The sequence below is a fragment of the Malurus melanocephalus genome, unplaced genomic scaffold (genome assembly GCF_030028575.1).
Source record: "Malurus melanocephalus ecotype Western Australia unplaced genomic scaffold, MMel_1.1 scaffold_225, whole genome shotgun sequence".
NCBI classification, from domain to species: Eukaryota; Metazoa; Chordata; class Aves; order Passeriformes; family Maluridae; genus Malurus; species Malurus melanocephalus.
In genome coordinates, this window is record NW_026623457.1 from 685,534 (window position 1) to 711,731 (window position 26,198).

The following is a 26,198-nucleotide window of genomic DNA, read 5'->3' on the forward strand; positions in this document are numbered from 1 at the left end:
TTTCTGGTGGGTTCTTTAAAATTGACCTCAGGAGCAGACACATTCAAAAAGCAACTTCCTATACACCTAAGTGTACATGTGCATGGTCGCTACGCTGCCAGTGGAGTCAGCCACTGACACTTTGTGGGTGGCCCTGGATACTGGAGCAGGGGTGTGCAGAGGTGTTCCAGAGGACTGGGAGGAGAGGAGAAAGATGAAATTCAGTGGTATAAAATTCATGCACTTTTCAAGCAATGCTGAGRATTTCTGCTGGAAACGGGAAGGGAAGACAATTGGGATGTGCTGGAAGACTTCAGTCATTGGGGTGCTACTGGTGTGCTATAGCTGTGGAAATGCCAGCTTGATTCTGAGACACACCATTTCCAGGAAGAGAAATACTTTTGWCTTATTTGGTTGCCACCAGTTACTCTTTTGCCCCTTGACCCTCCTCTGRGTGAATAGTGAATACAGGCAGGCCCGGTGCTGCCTACAAGCCTGGTCAGCCATGCCCAGGGCAGATAAGTGAAAGCTGAGCAGGTGGAAAGCAGCTCCTTGGATGAACAGGGGACCTGGCAGCTTCATTTGAGAGAGTCAGCTTAGGGARTGCAGCTCATTTAGCTCCTCAAGACAAACGCCAAGAGAGAAAAAGATGTGATTGCTCACTCTAAATTTATCAGYGGAGGCAAATGCCAGAGAGGGAGAGGAACTATTTAAGGTGAAGGACAATGTTGGCCTAAGAACAAATGAGTGCAATCTGGCTATGAATAAATTTTAGGCTGAAAATTAGAAAGTGGTTTCTAACTATCAGAGGAGTGAGTTCTCAGCTTTTTAATAGGAATTCAAGAAACCCAATTCCTATTCAGTCCAATTTGATAAGATTATTAAAAGGCTGCCTGTGATAGGAAGGAACTAGTCCATGGCTTAGAAGGTCTCTTCCATCTCTGAGCTCTGATGGATACAGGTTGACTCRACTGGAATTATATTAAGAATTTTCAAAAGCCAGGACTCAAACTGTCAAGAGAGTATTAAAAATTTTTGATTCTTTGGAYTGTAATGTCTCTTCTGCATTTCTCTACCTTTTCTATGCACCTGTGAAACTCAGAGGATAACTCTACCCCTCCTCCCCATTCAATCATGCTGGGGTATTATGAAAACACCCTCACTGTGGTATTATGAAAATAYAGTATTTACTGTTTGTGTAGCACTCAGGAGTGCTGTGAGGATGAGTACCAAAGGAAAAAAAAGCTGTGCTGAAATTAATAATTTTGGCTGCACAGCTAGGTTTGAATTACATCTAGTAAATCATGCCTAGGGCAACACACTGAGTGAGAAGAAAATAAAATATTGAATAGTTGCTCATTAAKTGAACACCAGCTATTCCGTGAACTGAATGAGGCAGAGTCCCATGGAAAATCCAGTGTGTGATTTTGTAATTGAAGATTAGAAGAGGCCTGAATTAAGGTTGCACAAGGCTTTCCTTATGCCTCTCCAGCATTAAGGATCTGGCCAACCAGAGGATCAGGCGCAGCCAGTGTTTGCTAATGAAAGGCAGGTCCTGCGGGACCAACCTGAYCTCCTTCTGTGACAAGGGGACCTGCTTTGACTCTGAGGGRCTGGAACAYGTCCAGAGAAGGGCAATGGAGCTGGTGAAGGGTTTGGAAGCTGTGCAGAGTCGCTGAGACATCTGGAGTTGTTTAATCTGGGGAAAGGAGGCTTGGGAGGCTCTTATTGCTGTCTACAACAACCTAAGAGAAAGCTGTAGTGAGAATGGGCACTGTCTTCTCTCAGGTTAAAAGGGATAGRGCCTCAAGCTGAACCACAGGAGCAYCTGATTGGATATTTGGAGAAATGTCTTCACTGAAAGAGYTGTCAARYATTGGAACAGAGTGCCCTGGGAAGTGGTGGAGTCACTATCTCTGKAGGTATCTGAAAGAGATGCATCTGTGGCAYTTAGGGACATGGTTTAATGGAGGRCCTGGCAGTGCTGGGTTAACTGTTGGACTCGAGGATCTTAGAGGTCCTTTTCAACCTCAATAACTCTGTGATACTATAAATAGCCATCCACCCTCCTATCTCACCAGCCTGCTGCAGGGAGATGCTCTGGMATGCACTGTGTGAATACCCCCCAAAGTACTCTGCCCTTGGCACAGGCAGCTGGAGAAGAATGGGAGGGTTGCACCAGCTCACCCACAATCAGCTTCTCAGAGCCWGGGAGAGAATAGTGTTCTGTCTTGTGGAGAAATTGGAAATTCATTTCATCCCAGCTTGGTATTCAGCCCGTCCCTAGAAATTCTGTGTAAATGCAACTTGGAGGAGTGATTAAAGTGTTGACTGTTGAGCCAAGAAGATTGGGTAGCCCAGGCAAACTACCTTCCCTGCGAATTTTGAGGTGTAGGTGGCTTCAAATGTGAAGCTCAGGCTTTGGCTGTCATATCAGGACTACCACACCAGCTGCCAAGGAGGAGCGGGTACAGACCCAAGAACCCATTTCAAACCTTGCCCTTTCCTTGAAAGCAAGAGTTTGGAACACAGGTTGAAGATATTAATGAGGGAGCAAACATTCTCTCATTATTTTTCAAGCTAGTTGCAGCACTATGGGTCATACACTGAAATAAATGCCAACAGACCATCATGGTTAAGGTGAATTATGGATGTGGAAGGAAAAGCTGCCACTGAGCTGCCACTGGTGGCAATAGCTCTCCCTGGGCACACCAAACCTGATACCAGCACATTTGGCTTTATTTGAGCTGGAGAGGCTGGTGTGCCACCATCAAATGCTGAAACACAAAATCTTGCTATTTTTAAAATAGCTTCTATATAAAGGTCAAACTTCTAAACATGTAGTGAGTTTGAGCCCCTCTGTTTGGTGGCACTCGATGTCTTCCTCAGCTGAGGACAGGTTCCCATAGTGGGATGCTCACCTCTGTCTGAGCACCCTGCCTTTTCAAATCATGACTCAAATTCTTCAAAAGTTATCCAAGAAGCATCTATTTCAGCCTTGTGAAACAGTGTTATTTATAGGCTCACCCAGAATTCTTGGCTGGATAGTTTCTGTGCAAATTGGTGCAAAGGAGTCTGGTGYGGCTGTACGTATTATACAAAGGCAGACACACCCCATATTTAAAATATTCCTGGTTTACTGTAGCCAGCCATATTTTCATGTTTGTTTGTCATAGCATGCATGTCTGTAATTATGTGCTGATGGCACATTCTTACTAACTGAAAATATTATCAAAATACACAGAGTTATCTCTAGATGCAGACCTTGTTTGTGACAGCAGTGTTTGCTGTTGAATCACAAACCACAGAAAGCAGTGATTTGCACRAGAACATCTAATGCATAAGAAGTGTGCTGAACACTACTTCTGCACAGGAAGAGGGAAGGAAGAAAAACATATTTATCTCAGTAGTGGTTAAACGATAGTGCAACCCAGTAATTATGTGTAAATTATGACCTTGCCCCCTTACAGTCAGCTCCTCAGTAAACATGACTGCTTTTAATTTCCATGCCCTCAGCAATAAACGTCATTGTTTTCAGAATAAGTTCAATGCTTTTCTTCAGATTATTGTTTTCAATGAAAATATGTGTGTTTATACTTTAAAACCTACAATGAAATGCTGTTTTTTWAAATATTTAAGGAATTATAATTAAAATATAAATTGGTGGTAAAATATTAGCTTTTATAAATTTCCCTCTCTTCCTTTAACCTTTTCTGTCATTAAAAKGCATTATACACAAGTTTAAAGTTTAGAGGCCTTTTAAATATACATATTTTTCATTTTCTTTTGACATTCTGTAATGTTTCCCAAAGAAGAAGAAATGTTGAAAAGTTGAAGAARATAATGTGGTGAAAGAAACAGATGCTTATCATGTAATATAAATGGAAATAAAAGTAAAAATACAGAAAGAACGTGGGAGAAAAATGGGAAAAACACACAAACACAAAATTACATTTTAAGCAATACAGGTTAAGAGAACATTTTAAAAAGTAATGGAGAATCTCACTGAACTGGAAGTAACTTAATTCCATTTTCTAATATTTCTAATTTTTCTATTTCTTTAAACAATAAGAGGCAAATAAGAACTGAACCCCAGAGCTTGCATATTATTATGCATTTCAGTGTGACAAACTGTAGCTACACACAATTATGTGCTATCAGTTGCTGAAGTGGAATTCATTATTTCCTACCTTAAGCTGTCCTATAAATTTGCTCTGCACTGTTAAGCAGATATCAAGTTCTGCCTAGAGATAGAAACACTGCTGATGAGCAAAGGGGATCTTAATAGCTAAGTTTGTTGATGCTTCTATTAAACTCAAGAAACATTTTGAAGAAAAGACAGAAATCATTCTTCCATGAACAGTCACGTTGCATCTTCTCAGCATTTCCCCTCTGATGTTCTCACGAAGCAGAGCGACGGGGTCATGGTTTCAGTTCCCTGGCTTGGGTTAAYGCAGAGCATATTTTGATGCAGAATTGCCTCGAGTTAATCTCCTTGCACTGGAGAAGCCCCAGGGTCATCGTGATGCCTCTTGGGAAGCCCAAACACTTCAGTGGCTGCATCGTGCTCTCCTGAGGTTTTTAGTGGCACATCCTGTGATGGCTGGAGCAGTSTCTGCCTGACCCACCATGTTAAATCTTCCCAGGAAACTTCTCTGGGATATCTCTGTGGGCTTGGCATGTGCTATGGCAGCACAGGGATGTGCCAGAGGATACACTGACACATTCCCATGGAGCTGCTCCCTATCCATGCTGGCAATGACTGCAGGTGGGTGCATTGTAACCCCTCTTTGAGAAACAACGTGAGTCAACAGCTCCACCACAGCAGGTTGGAGGCTTTTGTGGGATTTAAATAATTGGCAGGGGCAGGAATGAAACCTGACTTAACTTGATTAAAGAGGAATCCTAGCTCAACTGTGTGCATGTGAAATACTGCTCACTGCTATTTTGTCTGCTAAAATCAGAAACGGGTTTACTCCTATGACCTACCAATTTTTCCCACTAAGACACACCTTTAAATGCTTTGCAAATATCAGCAAACTCAGTTTCACAATGGGAGTTTCTGCTGGCAGGCAGACTGCATCTTCAGTTTTTGGATGAGGAAATCAGGCAGGATTGGTGACTGGCTCCAGGCCACATCCCCGTGTGTGYGTGGCACTGGGAAGTGCTGTAGAAAGACACCGAGGTTTGCACGGATTCATATCAGAATGGGGCTCCACCCTGGCTAATTAGTCTGCTGCTGGGGAGCAAGGTCTATCCAGCAGGGCAGAGAGTTCTGCTAATGCAATCCTGCTCCAAATGCTTTGTGTGGGGATTCCATTGCTGGTCTGCAAAATGTTTCTCCAGCTCCAAGGACTTCACAAAGAATGAAATTTGTTTTGTGGCTCGAGGACAGCATTTATAAGAACAAGTCACTTGCAGCTGTACTCAGACCTGAGAGGTCTGAACTCCTTATTTTTATTTGTTTTTAATTTATTTATTCAATATTTATTTATTTTTAATCAGGCAACAACAACAAAACCAGAGAGATTTAATAAAATGATTCAATCCCTAAAAATATGCAACTGTAGTTCATGGCAGTATATTTCCAGCAGGGAAGTCAGGAACTTGCTGTGACTCAGTGGCTGATTGTAAACTACAACATAGRGAGGGAGCGCCTGACTCAGCAGATGCCGGAGCCTTCAAAGGGATTAGAGCTGTTGCCAAGGAGCTCCACCCTTTTTTTTTTTTTCTTTTTCCTCTTTAAATGTGTCTTAAGTATCTTATTTTTGCACTACATTACATATAAAAGGCATATATGCTGTTGAATTGGCACATCCAGAATAGGGAGCACTCAAATGTCAGATTTTCCCAAAGGATTGCAATTTGATTTGATCTGCATATGCACACCATTTCATCACTGCAGAATCTCTTCCCTTCAATTAATATACCCCACACCCCCCCAGGTTTATTAACATAGTAGCTGCAAACATTTCAAAATGGGTACTCTTAAAAAAAAAAAAACAAACAAAAAAACAAAAAAACAAACCCAACTTAAGTCTTCATAAAAAAAAATATTTACAAGCTGAGCACACCCGCACGGCCCTTGGACCACAACTTCCAGTCCCCCGGCGCACCCTGGAGCTGGTGCAGTGCTGTGGYTCCTTGTGGAAATGCTCTCAGGACACTTCCCCATCGGAAGATGAATTGCTTTCTAGGGGGCTAACACAGTTCCCCATGCCAGGTGCCCACCTGTTTCATAACTTCTGCCTCTGTGCAACCTTTCAAACCGAAAAGATAAAAATGCAGGGAGTTGGTCTATGCTTAAAAAGTTTTGCTGGCATGGCAGTAGTATAATTACAACAGCAAAATCCCTACTGTGAGTTCAGTCCTACCATCAAAAGGCCTTTTTGTTGTTATAATGTAATCTGTTCAGCAAAGTGGTTTAATTCCTACTGGCAAAACCACTTTTTTTTTGCTGGTATAAGCTGTTTCTCTGTGCTGGGTGTTGGCTGTGGCAGGGCCAGTGCTGTACCTCCATCGGGTGCCGATGTGCCCCAAGCACGAGCTTCCACYTTCCAGCTCCCAKGGCTGAGGCACCTGACGCTCCAGAGGGATTAGGAGGCGTGTGATGAGTGCAGGGTCAAAAGGGAATTTGAATCCACTTTTCAGTCTGGCTCCTTTGCATAAGCCCTTTATATTTTTAAATCTGCGTCTTTACTCTGCAGATTTGTTGGCCAGGGCAGAGCTGGGTTGCCTGCATAATCCAGCAGCATTTCTGACACTGAAGACATTTTTGGACTGATACTGAGAAAGAAAATTATTTTTTTCACAGATTGAACTAAACCCTCAGGTTAAATATTCTTTGCTCTCAGACCATCACTTCTGTAGGCAAAATTGTTTGGATCCAGCTTTCCATATATATAAATATACTGAATGTCACCTGCCAGTCTGTGGTGACTTGGTGACAGCTGATGTGAGGTGCCACCAGGAGAATGCAGATGCTCCAAGTGGGTTTCACACTCATATTGTCTCCAACCCTCAGTCCTTCCCTGCTGCTTTTTTTTGGTGGGGAGGATGTCCAGGTTTGCATTTGGCAGATCAGGGATGGGATTTAAGATGCCTTTTCCCTCACCCTGTCCTCGCCAGGGGTGGAAACAGGGCTGGGTGGTTCACAGGGCAGTGATGAATCAGACCACAGATAACATCTCTCTGATCCCATGAGGAAAGGCACAGCCATTTATGGCTTTTTCATAAACACATATTGCATGTTTGTTTTTAACCCACATTTCATCAGTTTTCATTTTAATCTAATTTCAATATTCTGTGGGGTTGGTACCAGAAATAATAAAATACAGCAATAAGCATTGTATTTCCTTAGCCATTTCCATTGACTCTTTGAGGTTTTTTTAGTGCTTGAGAAACAAATGCTTCAACTTGTTTTATCAAACCTCCTGGCGCTCCCGCAGCCCATCACCGGAGTCATTTTCAGGGTATTGCATGCCAAAAAAAGCAGGGACAATCTGGAAGGAACAGGTGTATTGGCTTCTGTTGCTGCTTGAAGGAGTAAACACCTAATTTGCTGCTCCCACAAAGGAGGTAAACATTTAGCTCACAAAAAAGTTTCCTTCCCTCTGAGAAAGTCCCACTGGTGTCGACCTAAATAAATTCCAGAAGTCAATCTTTTTTTTTTAATAAAAAGTTTCCTCCCCTCTTGAGGTAGTGGTGGCACTCTATTTTGCACTGCAACTGCTTGTAAAGAAAGCTGCTTTATGCAAGCAGCTTGGACATTTTACTGTCTAGGGTGGTTTTGGCTGGAAGAATCATGGTGAGGTACAGCAGTTTGGGCTSACTTCTTGCTGCTGCTGGTGTGTTTTAGGCCTGCTGTTCTCATCATGTGTTTTCCAGGCAACACACTTCAGTCCAAACTCTTCTCTGGATGAGGGAAGATAAAAAAGAATAGAAAGTAAACTTTGCTGCAGATGAAGAAAAGGAGTATTTGAACAGGTGTCTTTTGAAGACTCGGGGAGTAACAACATTTTGAAAAACATAGCAGGCTTAGGTGGAGATTTGTGCAAGGCTGGTGGGTGAATCTGCATGTGCTCAGCTCAGTGTGTCCAGTGAGGCACCTGCACTGAGCCCAGAGAGYCCAGCCTGCCTTCCTCATGTCCCCCTACCCATCATCTCCAGACTCTCAGAGTGGGAGCAGCTGCTTAGGGAGACTGAAGAAGGGTTTGGATCTGGGGATGAGGACACTATGTCAGAACAAAACCAACGAAAACAGCACTGCCACGGAATTGCTCCTTTGCTTTACTTGTTGATTGCAACAAACCTGACCATCTTCCTCCTGGTTACTCCTTGTTTTTCTTAGTTTGMTTAGTCTCCAAAGAGGCTTCATTCACACTTTATAAAATACCATCAATACCTATCTCAGAGTTAGTCATCTTCATGTCTTCAAATATGTTCTTTTTTGTTTCTTTTCAGATTATGAGATTATTTCTTTGAGCTGAAAATAGGGATAAAAGTCTACAGGGCTGTACCTTAGCAGTGGCTTTCAAAATCAGGGTTCTCATGAAATCTGACTTACAGCAGTTGTTTTGGTTTTTTTATCTGATTGCTATAACCTCTTGTCTATTTTCCACAGCATATTTCTAATTCTTTAGAGTGTATCTGCAACAGCTGACTCTGAGGTTTGCATTAAATTTGAAAATTGTAGATCTGAAGCTGAAAAATAAGCTCTGTATTTCTGTGGTAAAAGGAGGTTTGCCAGGCCCCTTCAGAGGCGACAGCAGTTTTGTGGTTTGTTTCAGTTAACATGGGCTGCAGGCAGCATGTGAACCTCTTGGTGCCCTCACTGTGTGCACAGCTGTCTTTCCTCGATGAGTGGATTCGTGCAAGGGTTTGGGGGTTTTTTAGTTGGTGTTTTTTTTTTTTGATTTTGTTTTTTAAAATAACACCTGCACAGAAGTGGAGAGCTCTTTGGTTTCTAGTTCTGTCCGCGTGATTGTAAAGCAACTGTGCCAATACCATCCTTCAGGACATCTGTGAATGACTGTRTTTTCCACCCACGGTTCAAGTCGCTCTGTTTTAGATCTGTATTCTGCTGTTCAGACTCCTGAAAGATATTTTGTTATGTCCACTGGRCACTTTTCACAAGCTTGTTGCTTTAGACAGTTGAATTATGGATGGTGATTTTTTTTCATAGTCCAGGGTCTCAAGGTGCTCTTGTCTCATCTGTGTTGGAGAAGGTGTGTTACAGGTGGCTGGATCATTCATGTGGTCACCCTGTACATCTTTTTTTTTCTCTCCAGGAGATGATATTTCTTTTAAATTCCCTTTTTTGTGTTTTAGCCTAGCAYTTTCCAATGCTGCTTAGACTCTCTTAGCTTGCCTCTCTTCCTGAAATCATGCATCTCATTATAGCTTCCAAATTTGTTGCATTTTTCAAGTGAAATACTTGTTTGCCAAGTAMGAGTTTGCAGAGATGGAGTCTCCCTGGGTGTGTTGAACATGTACAATGGTCAGTAAATTTTCTRAGAAGCACCTGCCAGAGCCCTGCTTTGCTATGAGACAGTCCAGTACCTGGCACCAGACTTCTCTCCAGAAGAGTGTTCTCTGTGGGTGGGGTGCACTTACTTTTTATTGCATCTSCTTTTTAAAGATTTATCTATTGCCTTCAAAGCAGTTATTCAGTTTCTCTTGCAGTGACCCAAATGAAAGCTTGTTTCTTTTCTCTTGCCTTCATCTGTTTAGCACCTACTCCTGCTCTGGCCTGGAAGAAAGAGAAGTTGCTCAAGGGTGAATTGCTGTCTGACTGCTCTTCCAGTTCTGTCAAGAACTGAAGTCCTTGTCCTGGGAAGATATTTTTGATCTYCTTCTCATCAGCTCTTCACAGAGCTAATGCTCCCTCTCATTTTTATCCCCCTGATGTTTCCCTTTCCTTTCAAAAATAGTTATTTATCTGTACCTTTATCTGCATAGTCCTTTACTGACTGAGGAGGGTTACTCTATTATAAAATAATCTTCTAATAGTTCTGTCATTTTTCTTAAAGTATTTGAGCTTTTTTCATTTTGCAAAATACTAARTGGCACAGACCTATGACCTAGCCCCAGAGAAAACTCAATAGAAACATTGCTGCCTCTCTGTTTCCATGTAACTTTTAAAACTATAAAAGAACTACCTTCTTTTCTCACTTAATTCATATGAACCTGGGTTTGATTTCCCTCTTGCTTCTTGTGTAACTCARTGCTGAATATCTTAGAGAAATTCAGAATTATGGACTCAACGGTGGAGCCTTTATCAACAAAACTTCTAATTTCTGAGAGTTATCAATATTGTTTGCTACTATCTGCTTTCCATACCCATTGTTTGTCATTGCTTCTACTATTAGCCTTAATCTCAGGTCTTTTACCTGCTCTTCTGCTGTGCTCCTGGGRTCTCTGTCAGAGCAGGAGGATGGGCTTTTTGTTCTTGCAGTCACTGGGGTRGCATCACTTCTCTGCCAGGTACCTGCAACTTATTGAATGCTTTTCTGAAAACCACTATTAAAGGTCTGATGACCTTCTCCACCAGCTTTTAACACTTTGAGACTACAAGTTAGCCAGACCAGTCAATTTCCATATGTTTAACCTTTTGTACCTTGATCTTACTTCTTCTTGAGTATTTCTGCCTCTCCTGCTAACCTTTCTACAGTTCTTAACAGTTCTCTTATATGTATTTGTTACTCACAGCTTTCAGTATTTTCAAATTATGATCCATATGTTTAAGGTTGTTTTATTTCTTTTTTTTTTTAAAAGCTGGTTATCACACTATTTTGCTTATTGGATTGTTTATTATTTTATATATATAGTGTATACATATATATTTATATGTAATATTTTATTTATTATGGTCTTTTTCATCACTGAAGAATTTCTCAGCTATAATTTAATTTTTTTTWATTTAAATTTCCTCTTCTGGTTGATTTTGTGCATAATGACTCCCAGCTTTGTGAACCTGGAACTTCCAAAGAGCCAAGTGTGTAATTCTGTTTGCACATAATTACATCTGTTAAATGGCCTAAGCAACAGTCAATTTCTGTTCTCTGATCAGTTTTTCCATGGCAGATTGAGATGTAAGGAAGAATTCCTTTCATGTGGATACAATTTGTTCTGAGCATGAAAACTGACACATGAAATGTCTTCAGGACACTTTGGTGTTGGCACCAAGAGACACCCAGTGCATTTCACACTGAAGTTGGTGCAGATTTTTGAAGTATTGTGGTTTYACCCCAGCCAGCAGCCAAGCCCCACGCAGCTGCTCACTCACTCCCCCACAGTGGGATCTGGGAGAGAATCAGAAGGGWAAAAGCTGGAAGACTCGTGGGTTGAGATAAAGACAGTTTAATAGGGAAAGCAAAAGCCACACACTCAAACAAAGCAAAGCAAGGAATTAATTCACTGCTTCCCATGGACGAGCAGGTGCTCAGCCATGCCCAGGAGAGCGGGGCCACATCACATGGAATGGTGATAACTTCCCAATGACATGGAAAGACAAACACCATCAGTCCAAACATCCCCTCTTCTTCCTTCTTATCGCCAGTTTTGTACACTGAGCATGATGTCACATGGTCTGGAATGTCCTTTTGGTCAGTTTGGGTCACCTGTCCTGGCTGTGTCTCCTCCCACCCTCCCAAGTTCCTCCCCAGCATGGCAGCAAAAAAGCAGAAGCGGCCTTGGCTCTGTGTGAGCCCTGCTCAGCAATAACAGAAACATCTCTGTTATCAACTGAGTATTTAGCATAAATCCAAAGCACAGCCCCATGCCAGCCACTCTGAAGAAAGATCACTCTAAAACCAGCACACAAAAGTGGGCAGATGCTCAAGAAAATGAGTACCCTGCACTCTCTTGTAATTGCCCAGGCTGGACTTCTTGAGCTTGTGCAGTTGGGGCATTCAATGCATCTTCTTCTCAGCTGTCTGTGARCTAGGAATGGAGAATGACAGAGCACCACTTTCTGAAATTTGTGTTCAGTGAAACCTTCCTAAATTTAAGGTTAACTAGGATTTTTCAAGTCTTACTACAAGGATTTWGTTATCAGATTTAAACAAGGTAAACCGGAGTGAATTTGTGCTCCTTTGAGGGTCTCAGTCCCTTTTGTCTCTGACCAATGCTCATATGATTGGAGCAGAGGCTGTTGGAGAACTCTTCTCCAGGTGTCATATTGATGCACTTTATTTTGCTCCAAATATCTTTATCATGAGCTGAAAATGTTCTTTTATTCCTTCATTGATTTCCTCCTTTGTATTAACATCATGTTCTTCGGTCTAGTCAGCAAGGAACCTGGAAAGGTTTGCTTTTTTCTACTGAGATGGGGTGACCTGAACTCTGCCAATCCTTCTCTCTGTTCAAGGTAAGATGAATTTCCACAAACCCACAGCCTCCTGTGTCCCTCCTGATTTCTTTAACAAATAATCAGGAATTGTCCTGTGGATGATAGCCAGCATTCTTACATACCTTCAATTTAACTTCAGAATGTATATAATTTCAAAACAGCAGCTTTCTGCAGGAAAAGAAAATGATTATATCATTAAAAGTTGTGTGAAGCACACGAGGAGAATGAATTAAGATGACACAGGCAACATCTGTTCCAATACATTATGATTTTGGAATATGAAATATATAATGTGCTTACATTGATTTGTGTATGCATAACATACATATAAAGTTTCAAAAGTTTCAAAAGTTTCAATTTTACATATCTTTATGAATTTTTGTGCTGAAGTATGCATATTTTTCTCTTAAACTTTTCCCAAACACCCTAATAGACACCTTAGATAGAAAAAACCTCAACAAAACAACAGATATCCTAACAGTATGTGGAGTATTTGGATGACCAGACAGAAAAATTTGACATGTAATAAGGACTCATTCAGTTATGGTATTTAGTTATTTTCTGGAAAACAGATACAATATTTTTTCCTAAAAAAAAGTCATATTTTTAAATGCTGTTCAGTTTCTTGTTTTAAAACTGAACTCACGATTCAGTGTACTTTATCTCTTTCTGCCAGTGGAGCATCCTTTGCCAGCTGAGTTGCATCTGGAGATGCGGTCTCTGCTACAGCTTCACTTTGTTGATGAGTTCCTAGTTTCTGAAATGGRCTGGGAATAAGTGAGGAAGCAGTAAGTAGACCCCCAGGGCACTCTCCCTTCTGCTTGAGATGGAGCCATCCCATGGCCACGAAGCCAAAGCCTTGGCACAGCCTCCCYGTGTACTTCAATCGCAGTAATTCAGCCTGGAGCTGAAATTTGTATTAGTCACAGTGCATCCTCGCTGGCAGAAAGRGCAGGGGGAAAGCAAGCATATTCCGTCACTAATACCAACTAATAATAACCTGAGCTTAGCTGCAAGCAGAGAAAAGGTGGCAGAGGTGACGCAGGAGAGCTGAAGAGCTCTCAAAAAGGCCTCTGGCTGCTGCTGGTGGAGCCAGACTTGARTTTCTGCCATCACGCATGGGGGAGGCAGTGACAAAGTGATTAATTTCTCCTTGGCAGGTGATTAATTCTCTGTGGCTTCCAAGAGAGGCTGCCAAAGTTGGACAGAAACCTGCTAAAGGTGCTAGAATACTCCAAACGTGGAAACTGGATGAGAAGACAGAAGTTTGCTTCAAAAAAATGAAGCCTTTACAGAGCACTTGTGGGGTAAGCAGAGCTGATGGATGGCAGCGAGCAGGGGAGCATGGTTATAATGTGCACTTTTAAAGAGAGYCAGGAACTCTTGAATCTTAATCTGAGGACTGGTGCCAACTCTTTCCCAGATCCTGGGCAAGGTGAAGTCCACTCTTGTTGAAACCACAGGGAGTTTTTGCGTTCGTTTCAGCAGGGCCAGGATGTCACTTTTCTTGAAGGAGTAACATGGACTGAAGTGAGGAAAGGTGTCTGACAATAAATTAATCACCTTTTACACTAATAGATACATTATTGTCACTGCCAAGAAATCCCTTGTACATAATCTTCAAGTTAACACTAAGTTTTATTTAAGAAAAATAAAATAATAACCATCCAAACCACTTGCTGATATCATGTGCTGAAAGGCTCTGTATGGCCAAACGTTTCAGTGTCTTGTGGCCCATAACATTTCAGTTCGCCTTCCATAGTTGCTGAGTTGTTAACTTGCCAGAAAACTMCACAGCTCATCATACCCAAAAAAGSAAATATTTAATGCCTTTTGCCCTGCACTTAGTGTGAGTAGAGGTTCCAATACCTGCCCCATCACTAGAAATTTGGGGTTTGCATGTTGACCTGAGAGCAGAACTGAGGAGAGTGCGATGGAGAGAGCTGGGGTGAGCGAGTGGTTAACTCTCTGCTGGATGTTGACTGGATTTCTGGTTTGGTTATTTTTTTTTTTTGTGCATGAAGGGCAAGGTTCCATTTCTGGCAGTGAGGGAACTGCTGATMACATCCTTGGCTGAGAGGGCCCAGAAGTGCCTTGTCACTGCTGCGGGATCATGGGCTTTTCTTATGACTCCTGCTCATTCATTTCACTGGAAAATAAAACAATTCACCATGAATTCAGGAGGCAGTACTAGTTTCAAAAAGGTGTATATGAAATAATAATTTCCTTCATTTAGAAGGTGTTGGGATTGGTGTCTTTTTCTACACAGGCAGGTTGGTCAAGAAAGGACAGAGACTAATGAGTAGGACATTTCATAGCATATGAGAATTAGGAAGTTTCTGTATGTACAAAACCTTGAAACCTTTTTTTTTTTTAATTTTTTTTTTATTTCTTATTTTTAATGGGTTTGTTTTACATAGGTGCATRTCCTTTTAGTTTCACTTTAGGTTTTTGTGTTTAGCATGCCCCAGAGTGATAACGAGGATTGCACTTGACTCGCAGCACAAATGTCGTGAAACAGCAAACCTTTAACAAARCCCCTGGCATCACTGGACATCTGGCCATGCTTGGAAGGGTCAGGCTGCTGAGAGATGTGCACCACAGAGCAGCAGGGCATGTGTTACACGTGCAGCTGGACACTGGTGGCAAGGAGACTGGGGTTTGGGTTGGCTAAATTTCATAAACATTAGATATGGTTTGAGAAAATCACAAAGCTGATTATYGTTGAAAGATGCAACTGTGAAATGTTTCAGCATCCTGAAAAGAAGCTTTTTTGACATTATCATTCCTTTAATTTTCACACAATTTATCCTAGGATTTGTGTTAGACACAATCATAAATAATCAAGAAAGGGTGGATGAGTGACAAGGTGGCAACTTTTCTGGATAATGCACAGTTGTTTAGGATAGAGGAAACCAGAACTTAAATAAAACASCCTTAATTTTAAATGCATAATGAGGAGGTCTATTTCAGTTCTTACAATTCAGAAAAAAAGATCTTGGAAATACTATGGATAATTTTAAGATACATCTCATATTAGTACTCAGAAGAATCATAAAGGTATAATATATATAAGTAACACCTTATATATGATGAGAAAAATAATACAGAAATACAATAATATCACTATTTAAATTCATGAACCCATCCCAAATAGTAGAAATAGTTCTGGTTGGTCCAATTCAAGAAAAGAGGCAGAAAAATYGAGAARAAATCCAAAGCAARCAARCAAACAAACAAAGAAAAAYTGCAACTCAAAACAAAAAACTGAAAAACATTCACAGTAGTTTGGCACTCTTTGGCTTGGAAAAGACAAAGCATCGTGAATGGAATAATGCATTTTTTTATAAAACCTTAGAGATATTAGAGAGAAATTTATGCAGATTGCATGCTGCTCTTGTAGTTTAACAGATTCAGAGGCACCCACAGAAATTATTAAATAGAATGCAATATAAACACAAGGAAAATCTGTTCCACACTGTATGCAATTATGTAGAATTGATTGTTACTGACTGACATGGAGTTAAAGAATATGAATGGTCTCAAAGGTATTAAATGAGAAAGGAAAGGTCAGTCTCTCTGTAGCAAAAAAAGCCCACATTGCATCCCTCAGGTGTGTAAGTCACAGCTGGCTGGAGCAGTGGAAGGTGGAGAGTGGTTGTGTTCAGTGTTTCCCCCACAACCATGAGCTTCAGCCACAAGCACAGGGGACAGGAGCGAGCCCCTACAGGACACTGAGCCTTCCAGCCCCTTCTGGGAGCTGCCTCTGCCATTTTCCTGTGTCTGAGTTTTCATCTTGGAAATTCAGGTTTGCTTACCRATTTGATACAATCCAATCAGGATGAATTAGAATTTCCTGTGGGACAAGCCACCTTAATTTGGTGTAATTCTTGTGTCTGTGACATGAATCAGTCTAGCTTGCATTGAGAAGGAAGGCACAATTCTGGAAAGAAATCTGTGCTTTTTAGAAAGGAAGCTTGTCTTTAGAAGTAAGTAATTTTCTCTCTGAAGTCAGACAAGGTTACGTGTAATATTTTTGTCCCTATGATGTTATTGCACACCTGAAAACAAGCTGCAGGCAGTAATTTGATGCCTGAATATGTGTCTAGCTGTCAAGACCTAAGTGATTAGCAGACCTTGGCAACACAGAATCACAGAATCACAGAATCACAGAATCACAGAATCACAGAATAAGCTGGTTTGGAAGGGACCCACAAGGATCATTGAGCCTACATCCCAGCCCTCCACAGCATCATTTCTGACAAACACACCGTGTGTTCCAGAGCATTGTCCAAACACTTCTTGAACTCTGCCAGGCTGGTGCTGTGACCCCTTCCCTGGGGAGCTGTTCCAGTGCCCAGATGCYCTCTGGGTCAAGAATCTTTTTCTAACATCCAGCCTAAACACCCCTGACACAACTTCAGGCCATTCCTTCAGGACACTGGAGAAGAAGTGTCCTGAAGAGAAGAGATCAGTGCCTGCCCCTCCTCTTTCCCTCACAGGGAAGTGGTWACTGCAATGAGGTCTCCCCTCAGTCCCCTCTCCCCCAGGCTGARCAGACCAAGTRCCCTCAGCYACTCCTCACAYRGARTGAATAYATTCAGCTTCAAAGGAGTGTGAAAAAACTTTGAGYTCTCCCTCTACCTTATAATGTCCATACAATATAAGATCATCTGTGGGTGCACCCCAGAAATACYCTGCAGGCAGCTGCAGYGAGGGCAGCYRTGGGCTGACCCCCAATTCCTGTACCTGCTCTGACCATAGAATGGGGCCACTGAGTGTGCAGGGMCACTTGTGTGCATAAAGAATTGTCCCTGGCTTCTCCAGCAGCCTAACTGGGTCACTGAGGGGTGTGATTGTTTACTCAAATGATTGGCCCAGYGAACAGGCACGTCTTTCCTGGGACATGAGCTAGCAGACTAATAATAGCTTTACTCTGGTAAAGTGGAGGCCAAAGGAGATGGTTTGCACCTTTTGAGTCCTAAAAATCCTGTCTGTGGATAAAGTGCAGCAATGTATAACTCTGGAAATAGATGGCTGTATTTTTCCTTCCAGTATTCCAATTCAGTTCCTAGTGCTGATGTTGCAACACAGGTGATGGAGAAGGTGGGGTGTGTAAGACACCATGAACTCATCTCCACTGTGACACCGACAGGAAGCCGGGAGCATCACAGGGTAAACCAAGGGGCGTCTTCAGATCGTTAACTTAAMAAAACCCACCCAAAAACCAGACACCCACACCCACACTGTTATTCAAAAACCAGARTACCATCAGGAAGCAGTGAGTCACCATGTGGCCATTGCCTTTTTCTCGTTAAGGTGTTTCCCAAATGTGAAATTTMGGCTTCCTCTTCCCTTTAGATGGAGTACCTGGTATCACTAGGTAAGCAAAAGCCGTTTTATGTTTATGACCAATACAAATGTGCATAACAGCAAGGAGGAAAATAACTTATTTTTAATGTGATGGATGAGCATCCAGAGGATTGGGTGTTGGATCCTTGGCCTGTAAGAACCAGGGAGTTTGTAAGAACAGCAATTGTGTGCAGTGGTTTGGCTACGTGACACCACAAACACCCAGTGTGATGTTGGGGTGGGGAGTGGGGCACAGCCCCTCACCTCCAGCCCCTCCTCATCCYGAGCAGAGCTGRGCTGAGCTGTGTGGGTGTARGGATCTGCWGCAACAGGTGTGYTTGCGTGAGGAGGCTCACAAGGCACCAAACGAGTTGCCCAACATATTTTTAATAGATTATTGCCAAAATGAAATGACAGAGAATCAGAGTTACTGCCTCAAGAAGGTCATGGAAGTTGTTTGTATTTTAAAACGTCTTGTTAGCATATGTTGTGGCATTGCTATTAAAGTAACCCATTCAGCCTAATATAATACATCTAATTATATGACGTGAGCTTCATCTGATGACTTTTGCCAATTATGTCTGACAAGGATATTTTAAATGAAAGGCCATGTGTTACAGCAGCTTCAGGAGATGAGCACAACAGCATATGCTTTCAAAAATAAAATATCCACTGTGTTATTTGCTGTGATTAAGTACCTACCAATGCAATTGCAAGGTAGGGAARCAGGTCTTTCTGGTTTGTGAATTATGCCAGTGCTGAGTCATCGCTGTTTTTTTTTAAAAGTTTATTATGAATGAAGGGCTGGGTCAATGCCAAATTCCATGTTCCTGGCTGCTTCTTTTGTTCCCTTGCAAATTATTCAAATCCCTGGAAACAAATGTCTTAAAATGAAAACTCTGAAAGTTGCAGAAGAAATATCTTAAACTCATAAATTCAAAACAACCTGCACAATGAGTGATCCTGTGGACCTGAATGATCGAGATTTTGGTAAGATCCACAGATCTTACCAAAAATGCAGAATAAGACAYACACCATCATATGATAAAACTCTGTCGCTATGGGAAAACAAAACAAAACAAACTATTGACACTTTTTGCTGAGGAACAGAGATGTAGCCTCGAATGAGCATGCCCAGGCAGAAGATGAAAGGAATGCAAAGGCATCCTCTGTTCCCTCTGAAGGTATCAGAGGGATAAGAAAAGGGTAGAGATTAGAGAGCTATTCTTAGTGCCTCCTGGTGCTGCTCAGACAGACACTGAGCAGAAGGGGTRCAAAAATCACTGACCAGAGAGAAAAGAGAGAGGGCATAGGACAGAGGAAAAGCAGCACACTTTATCTGATGATGTTGTTTAATGTAAACATGCACACAGACTTTTGAACCTTGAGGGATTGTCTGCTGTACTGGCGTGGAAAAGCATTCTTCATCATATCTGTGCTCAGGCCAAATGTGCCCAGCACTGTAGAGAAGGTTGGAGATAGATTTGGGTTGCCTGTACCCCAAAACACATTTCTGTGAGGAAGTGGGGGTGCTGGGTTGTGATCTCTCTGGGCCAGACAGCCACACATACACAGGTCCCTGACACAGGAGAAAGGTTGCCCTCCTTGCTCTGTTAAAAACAAGGTGATCCCAGCAGGATGACTTGTATCTGGAAGCTGCTGTGGTCTCCCACTGCCAGGTAAAAGCCAAGCCTATCATCAGATGTTGCTAATTTTCAGGGCACACAGGCGGTATCAGGGCAGTGGAGAAGCAAGCATTGAGGGAGASGGGTTGGGCAAGGAGAGGGCTCTGTGCTGCTGGACCTTGCCTGGGTGGTGGCAGGGCTGGCACATGGGTGGCAGCAGCAAACTCAGAGCAGGGCTAAAGGTTTTGYGGGGATGACAAATGAGATGATTGCCATCCTTCCAGCCTGTGGATCCTGTTCTCAAGATGCTTCCAGAGTCTTCTCTCCCCATGTGCAGGAGAGTGGCAAATGCTAGCCACACTCTCCTTCTCTGGGAGACAGTGGCATTAGTGACATTGCTATTGTAGATGTATGAGAAACTTGCATTTAAATCCCTTCCTTGATAGCTCCCACTCAGACTTGCCTGTCTCTCTCCCAGGAAAGCCTAATTACTCAACCTCGGGGTGTTCTGGAACAAACGTTCACAAAATGATTTATGTTTTTCAACTTTGGCTGAGTATTTGTTTCTTTAGGTTGCCCCTATCCTYAGCTGAGTGTGAAACCACTTAACCTAGGTAAACAAGCTTTGCTTTGCCCCAGTGGGTATGTAACTGCTTYGAGAAAAGAGGAGCAATTTTAAGAGGAGGGACAGAGCAAACCCTCTAAATACCCACTGAATACCTTTGTTAGACTGACATGTTGAATGCTGGAAGCTGGGTTAAAAGATTGGACAAAAAAGAGGCTTTTTTACCTCTCACATGAAGTGTTTAATCACAAGAATATAGGATAAAGACTGTGTGGGGGAGGACGAAGCATCATGTTCTTCTTTTGTTTTGTGGGAAAAGTCTGTGTTGGGTGTTGCATACGAAAGAACAAGTGTGATCAAGAACACTGTTAGCAGATGTCCTCTGGCATGGGACCACCTAGACTCTCTTAAGCACCTAAATTTTGCAACTTTTCTTGACTAAGATAATCTAGGTTTCTCCCTGTCCACCATGCAAACTAGAGGATGCCTCTGAAGACAAGTGCAGACAGACATTCATGTTCTGTCCATGGCCTGAGCTGGCCTTGTGAGAACCAGCTATGATCCAGCAGCTGTATCTGACATTAGTGTGCTGCCATGCTTGAATCCATGCATCCTGCTGAAAGGCAGGGCATATTTGCTCAGGCACAACACAGTTTAAACACTTCTGAGCCATAACTGGCTCTGGTYCAGCCAGAGGAACCCACACCTACCCATGCAAATCTAGTATAAATTAGTGCTAAACTCTCCACTTGTTCTAAGGAGTCAGGATGACAAAATGTTAGGAACTGTAGTGTTTCGTGTTGTGCTTTTGCATATTTAACTCCTGACTGAGCAGGAGAACCAGGTCTGAGAGCTGGTCTAGAAAGTGCATGGGGCAGAACATGTGGATGCTGTGGTCAAAGCAATCCAGCTTTGCCAGYGGGAAGCCTGACTCTCTTCTGAATGGTGAATAAATACTCCAACACATAAGCCTGTATTACGAWTTTTGTTCAAATTTGTCTTTTATCTTCAAGTATGTTATTTCCAGGAGCAAGTGTTCTGACTCAGAGTTTATTCCACATCAGCCCCTGTAAGTTTAGTTCATTAACATCAGCTCAGGTGCTAAACACTGAGGCATAAGCATTCCCCAGAGAAGTTGCTGAATCTTTTTTGAGACCCAGACATGAGGTAAGATCCATACTTAACACTGAGGGAAATCTCTTTCATTGTATTCACTAATGAGTATAATGAAAGTTGGTTTTTGGAAGGTGGCAGACTGCAGTTCTCTTCACTTTTTGGTTACTCTGGGCTTTGTTTTTGCATTTCTTCAGACTCTGCCATTGTGCTGTGTAAGGTAGGAGAGATTCAGGTTAAACACACAGAAAATATAATAAAAAAAAAAGTTATAAACATCTAGAACTTTGCATTTGCATTGGGCATTTTTGTTGGAGATAGTGGCATATATGACCATAATTGCCAAAGTTTTCTAACTAGTGCATGTGCATGTGATTTAAAAATGCAAGCAACCCCATCAAAGGGCCTCTAGCTTTTTGATTCTCTGAGAAATGAATAATATTCAGCACATTTTTTGAAAACCGCATTTAAGTCAACCCTGAAAGTGGGGCTGGACATTTAATATTCGAAGAATTTTAACAACTTCAGCATGAAGTASGAAAAAATAGAGTTGCATTTAGGATCCTGATGTCTGCCAAAATAATACCCTCATATTTTTTATTTTTGCATAGCACTTTGTATGGAGCAAACGGATGAGTTTGGGTGCATTAGCCTGGAGCTGTGATCTTGGTGGTGCTTAATGCCTGTTGCATTCAGTGCTATATGGARCTGCTGCCTGGTTTAGCAGCCTCATGTGCCTCGGTGCAGCCCCMAAATCTGCCCCACAGCCTGGAGCAGGCGCAGGGAATGCTTGGCACGGTGGATCAGGCACAATGCCCGGGCTGGCCATCCCAGCAGGGCAGCAGCAGCAGCAGCAGTGGGGTGCAGGGGGAGCTCATCCAGCAGGAACACCCCCAAACTGGGCCCATGGCTGGGGAGCATCCTCAGCTCCAGCCCTGGATGCTGCAGCTTTCGAGGCTGGAATGCTTCACCTCACACTGCASTTTCCACAGGGCTCTTGTTTCACTCAGTGAAGAGCTGGGCTTTTTTGTTATTTGGACATTTTTCTGATGTCACCGAAAACATTACTGGCATTAAGCTACTGTCTTTACAGCTTTGCTGTGAGTTTTGGGTGATCTTGTAATTCCCATTTTGTCACTGATAAAATCAGCACAAGCTTGCTGAAAGTACCTTCTGTTGTTGATTGTATTTTCTGAGGCACTGAGGCCCTGGGCCACAGAACACAGAATTAAGTCCAGACATGTTCACTCACAGCCAGGAGCACTCCTCCTCACTGCTGCATATCCACTCTGTAGCCACTGCTGAATATCCACCTGTGTCTGACCTCTGGACTGCAGGAAGGTGAAATGGGTTACTGTTCTTGTAATTTGGTCTGAAAATGCTGTCTAGATCAGAAGGGGTCCTTCTGGCATATGCTCAGAGAGAATCCTATCACTAAATGAATTCTTTTTAAGTAATGAAGTATTTTTCTTCTTTCTCTCATCTTCTGCATTTTCCCCTCATGGTTTTTGTGGCAAATATGGAAATCCTGCCATGGACAACATTTGAATTCACTGCATAACCCAGCTCTTTCCAGGTGCACCAATTGAAACACCAATTGCATTTGAAGCAAAACAGTGTGTGAGTGACCAGCTTTAATTCTGCATTTCCTGTCTTTGGAGAGCTTGACTTGGCAGTCTCAGCATCTCTGTTGTGCAATAATTTATAAATGTACTGGTGGATTAGGTAGAGGATATTTGGAGAGGGATGTGGATCTATTTCTGTTCCTGAAACAACAGCCCAAACAGTACRTGATGTCAGTAGGCAAGCACCCTCCTCTTAGAGAGGAAGAAAAGGGTATTATGGGCTGTTRCAGTGACTGGAAGCCAATAGCTGGTTTCTCAGCTCTGCTCAACCTGTGTTTTCAGTACYTAAAGGACCTACAGGCAGTTCCTTGGTCCTGGAGGGGCCAGCTATCCAAAAGCTTCTCAGTTGCTTTCCACAGAGCAGAAATTTTGCTGCCAGTGAACCTTTCTCTGGGATCCCCCTGCACCAGCTATCCCAGTTGGTAAGAGCAGATGASTTCTTCTTCAGGTGGGAGTCTTTGTCTGGGCTGTGAAGGTTTGATTAATTGATTTTTGGTCCAAAAGCTTTTATGTCAGAGATCCATGCTTTGATCATTAGAGAACACATTTATGCAAATACTAGGAATAGCAAGAAATTTTCTTTTTTTATCTTTTTTCTCTGTTAACAGAAGAAAATGGAAAAGGGAGGTAATCTTTTCTTCTTTTATTGTGTGGCCTTGCTCTTTTGAACTTAATGACTATTCTTATGTGCTGCTCAGTAGGAGCAGAATCAGCACTGACTGCCTCCCACCAGAGTAACACCATCTGAGAGGATTTCCTCAGCTTGCTGTGCTTTGTCTCCTTGGTGTGACCCTGCAAACTGCTTGTGCTGTGGGAGAGAAAAAAGTGAAAATCATGGGAAAATAATAACCTTCCTGCACACATTGGGAAGGAGTAATCATGGATTGCTGGGCTCTGGTGCAAGTGGTGCGGCTTTGGGACCTGATCTCTTCCCCAAGGCYGTGCAGAAGGTGTGGAGAAATTTAGATCCCCCTGTGGGCAGGGATGCCCACCATGCACAGCCCTGGGCAGGCAGGCAAGTTCTTCTACTCAGCTTGAAACTTCGTGTCTGCTTTGTATTTCTTTGCTCACAAGCCCTGAACCCCAGGATCCTGGTTTAGCTCCACCAGGATGTCACCTGTGGATCTGGAGCTGCAGGAGCAGCTGGTGGCCCTGGAGCTGAGCAGGACCAGGCAGGTGACAGCTGCCTGGGGGAAGGAATAAGGAAGCTCCATGACACAGTGGCTTTAGCTCCAGCAAATATCTCAGAACATGGGGCAAATCTGGACTGTTTCTGCTCAGAGACACAAACAGTATGTCCACTGGAGAGCATGGAGTAAAGCTGAGAGGCTGGAGAGAGCCGGAGACCTTCCCTCACTGCCTCTCTCCTAATCTCGTCCCTCTTTGCTGCRGATTACATTCCAAGGACTGCCCTGATCCTTTGATCCTCTCTCGAAGTGAGACTGTCTCAAAAAGTGGCCTCCAGCACCTTTGGGGCATCTGGTTGTATCTGTGAACTGAGGTGGGAAGCTAAGTAGGATTTCAACAACTTTTTTTTTTTCTTAGTTTTTTTTTCCCATTTTTTTCCCTATTCTATTTTTTTTCTAGGCAATTTAAGCTATTTTAAAAGTCCAAGRTAAGTTTATACTTCAAATAATGCCTCTGTGATTTATCTATTTACACAGTGAGTGCAGAGAGGGTTTAAAGTGGCCATTGTCCACATTAGCTCTTCTTGTCTTTCATCTGCATCAGGAGGGCTTTGTTGCTGTGGTTTTCCTTCATTTTCTAGGCAGACCTAGATGCTGAAGAGATGAGACTTTATCCAAATAGAGAAGTTTGGACAATTCAGATCTTCATTATAAAGCAGAGAAGAAATGAGGCTGAAAAACAGACATTTTAGCCAGAAAGATCCATGTATTTAAAATCCTGGGGTTAGTCCTTGCTTGTTAAAGCTCAGAGGTGATTCTTGAGGGACCAGTGTTTTTTATTTTTCGTTTTTATATAGAAGAGGTAAAATTAAGCTGTGGTTGCACTTAATGACCGAGGACATAAAACTACAATGCTGTGATATGGCCGAGCACTAGGGGAGTACGGCCGCTGACCACGAGAAACAGCTGGGTAGGCTTAGTGCAGATTAACTGATACCTGGTGGCGAGGCACTGCTGTCCAACAAGCCATTTCTCTGCATTAGCTCAGCCCTCAGGATAGSTTTGTGCTGTCTCTGTTAATCCCTAGCAGATGTTTCGAGGATGTGCTCCCGGTGCCGGGCTGCAGCAGTGACCTTGTGCGGAGAGGAGACGGTGCCTCCCGGGATCACAGCTCTGCCGTGAGGATGGGCAGGCTCGGGATGGAAACCAGGGCCACACGCACATCCAGAGCACACAGAGTCCTGACAAATAGCGGTAACCTTTAAGGGAAGCTGTGTAAATGATCCTTGTCAACACTGCCATTAGATTAGGGGGGGACGGTGACTACTCCAGGGCTATGAACTACATTGCAGTCACTTAATGGAGCTCATTGGTAGTAAACTGACTCGGTGATTTGCTTTTCATCAGCTCTGCCGGMTGACTTTTGAGCCTCTTCTGTCCAAATGGCATGTGAAACCTCKGGTGTTAGCTGGCACCCGTGGGGTTCTTTAGCAGAAGTTCCCCTAAAGGCAGCCAGATTGGTAACAGCTATCCAGGTGCCTGTGAATTGTAAACAATGCTGGCACGAGTTTAGGACTTCTCCTCTGTCAGCTTTCAGTTGCATCATGTGCTTGTGCAGGAAGGGTACCTGTCTGATTTTCTCCTGTCCTGTGGTTTGCACATGTCTGTATCTSTCTGTGGTTTGTAGCTTCTCTCTGTCCCCTGGAAGCTGCTCTGGCAGTGTCAAGGATCGGGGACTGGGTAGTTCAGCCTGGATGGAGGGATGGTGTGTGATGGAAAACCACCAACTGTCTTCTTTGATTTCTCCATATAAACTATAAGCCAAAGCCTTCTAACAATTGCCATTTTCTGCCAGTCTTTGGTTTATATATCTGTATGAAAGCACTGGACAAATGATGGTTGATTACTTGTTATTCGAACTCTCTGAAAAAGATTTTAGTTTGAACAAAATTGATTWAAAAAACCTGTCCATCCTGTTGGCAATATTTCTGGAATCAGGATAGTGGAGATTTTCCTCGCTTCACAAAAGCAGTTGTGTGACAAGTTAAGGACAATGTGTAGGTGCTCCRTGGCTCTGCTCTCCCACCCCTCACKCAGGGCTGCCTGGSCAGCAGCAGGGCTGGAGCCCCTYRATGGCACCCTGCTTGCAGGTTGTTCAGTGACCTACMGTCCTCTTCAGCTCCTTAGCTTGGCTTTCTCCCCTTTCCCTTATCATCCAAAGGGTTTGTGAAGACAGGTTCAGGCCTAAAATGATCATGAGCTCAGTTAAAAGCTGCCTTTTAGGAGTGTGGTTATTGGCTGTGGCAATATTGTACTTGGTGGCAAGGGGGCCTCTTATATCTCCAAGGATCCTGGCAGACACATAAATGGCTGCAATTCTCCCACCAGGGAAAAGGGGGCTGTGGTCTGTGTAARTGCATTTTGTCAGTGGAGGTTGGGTTTGTAGATGTTTGCATCTCT

General features: G+C 42.8%; 1 long non-coding RNA gene across 2 annotated transcripts in view; it reads left to right on the plus strand.

The window, feature by feature from the left end:
- LOC130578387 (uncharacterized) overlaps positions 1 to 26,198 on the plus strand; it is a 65,147-nt gene that overhangs the window by 6,793 nt on the left and 32,156 nt on the right. For both annotated transcript variants that reach the window (XR_008965875.1, XR_008965874.1), the window contains exons 2-3: positions 12,268 to 12,349; positions 13,492 to 13,638. This is a non-coding gene — a long non-coding RNA (uncharacterized LOC130578387). The remainder of the gene's footprint in view (positions 1 to 12,267; positions 12,350 to 13,491; positions 13,639 to 26,198) is intronic.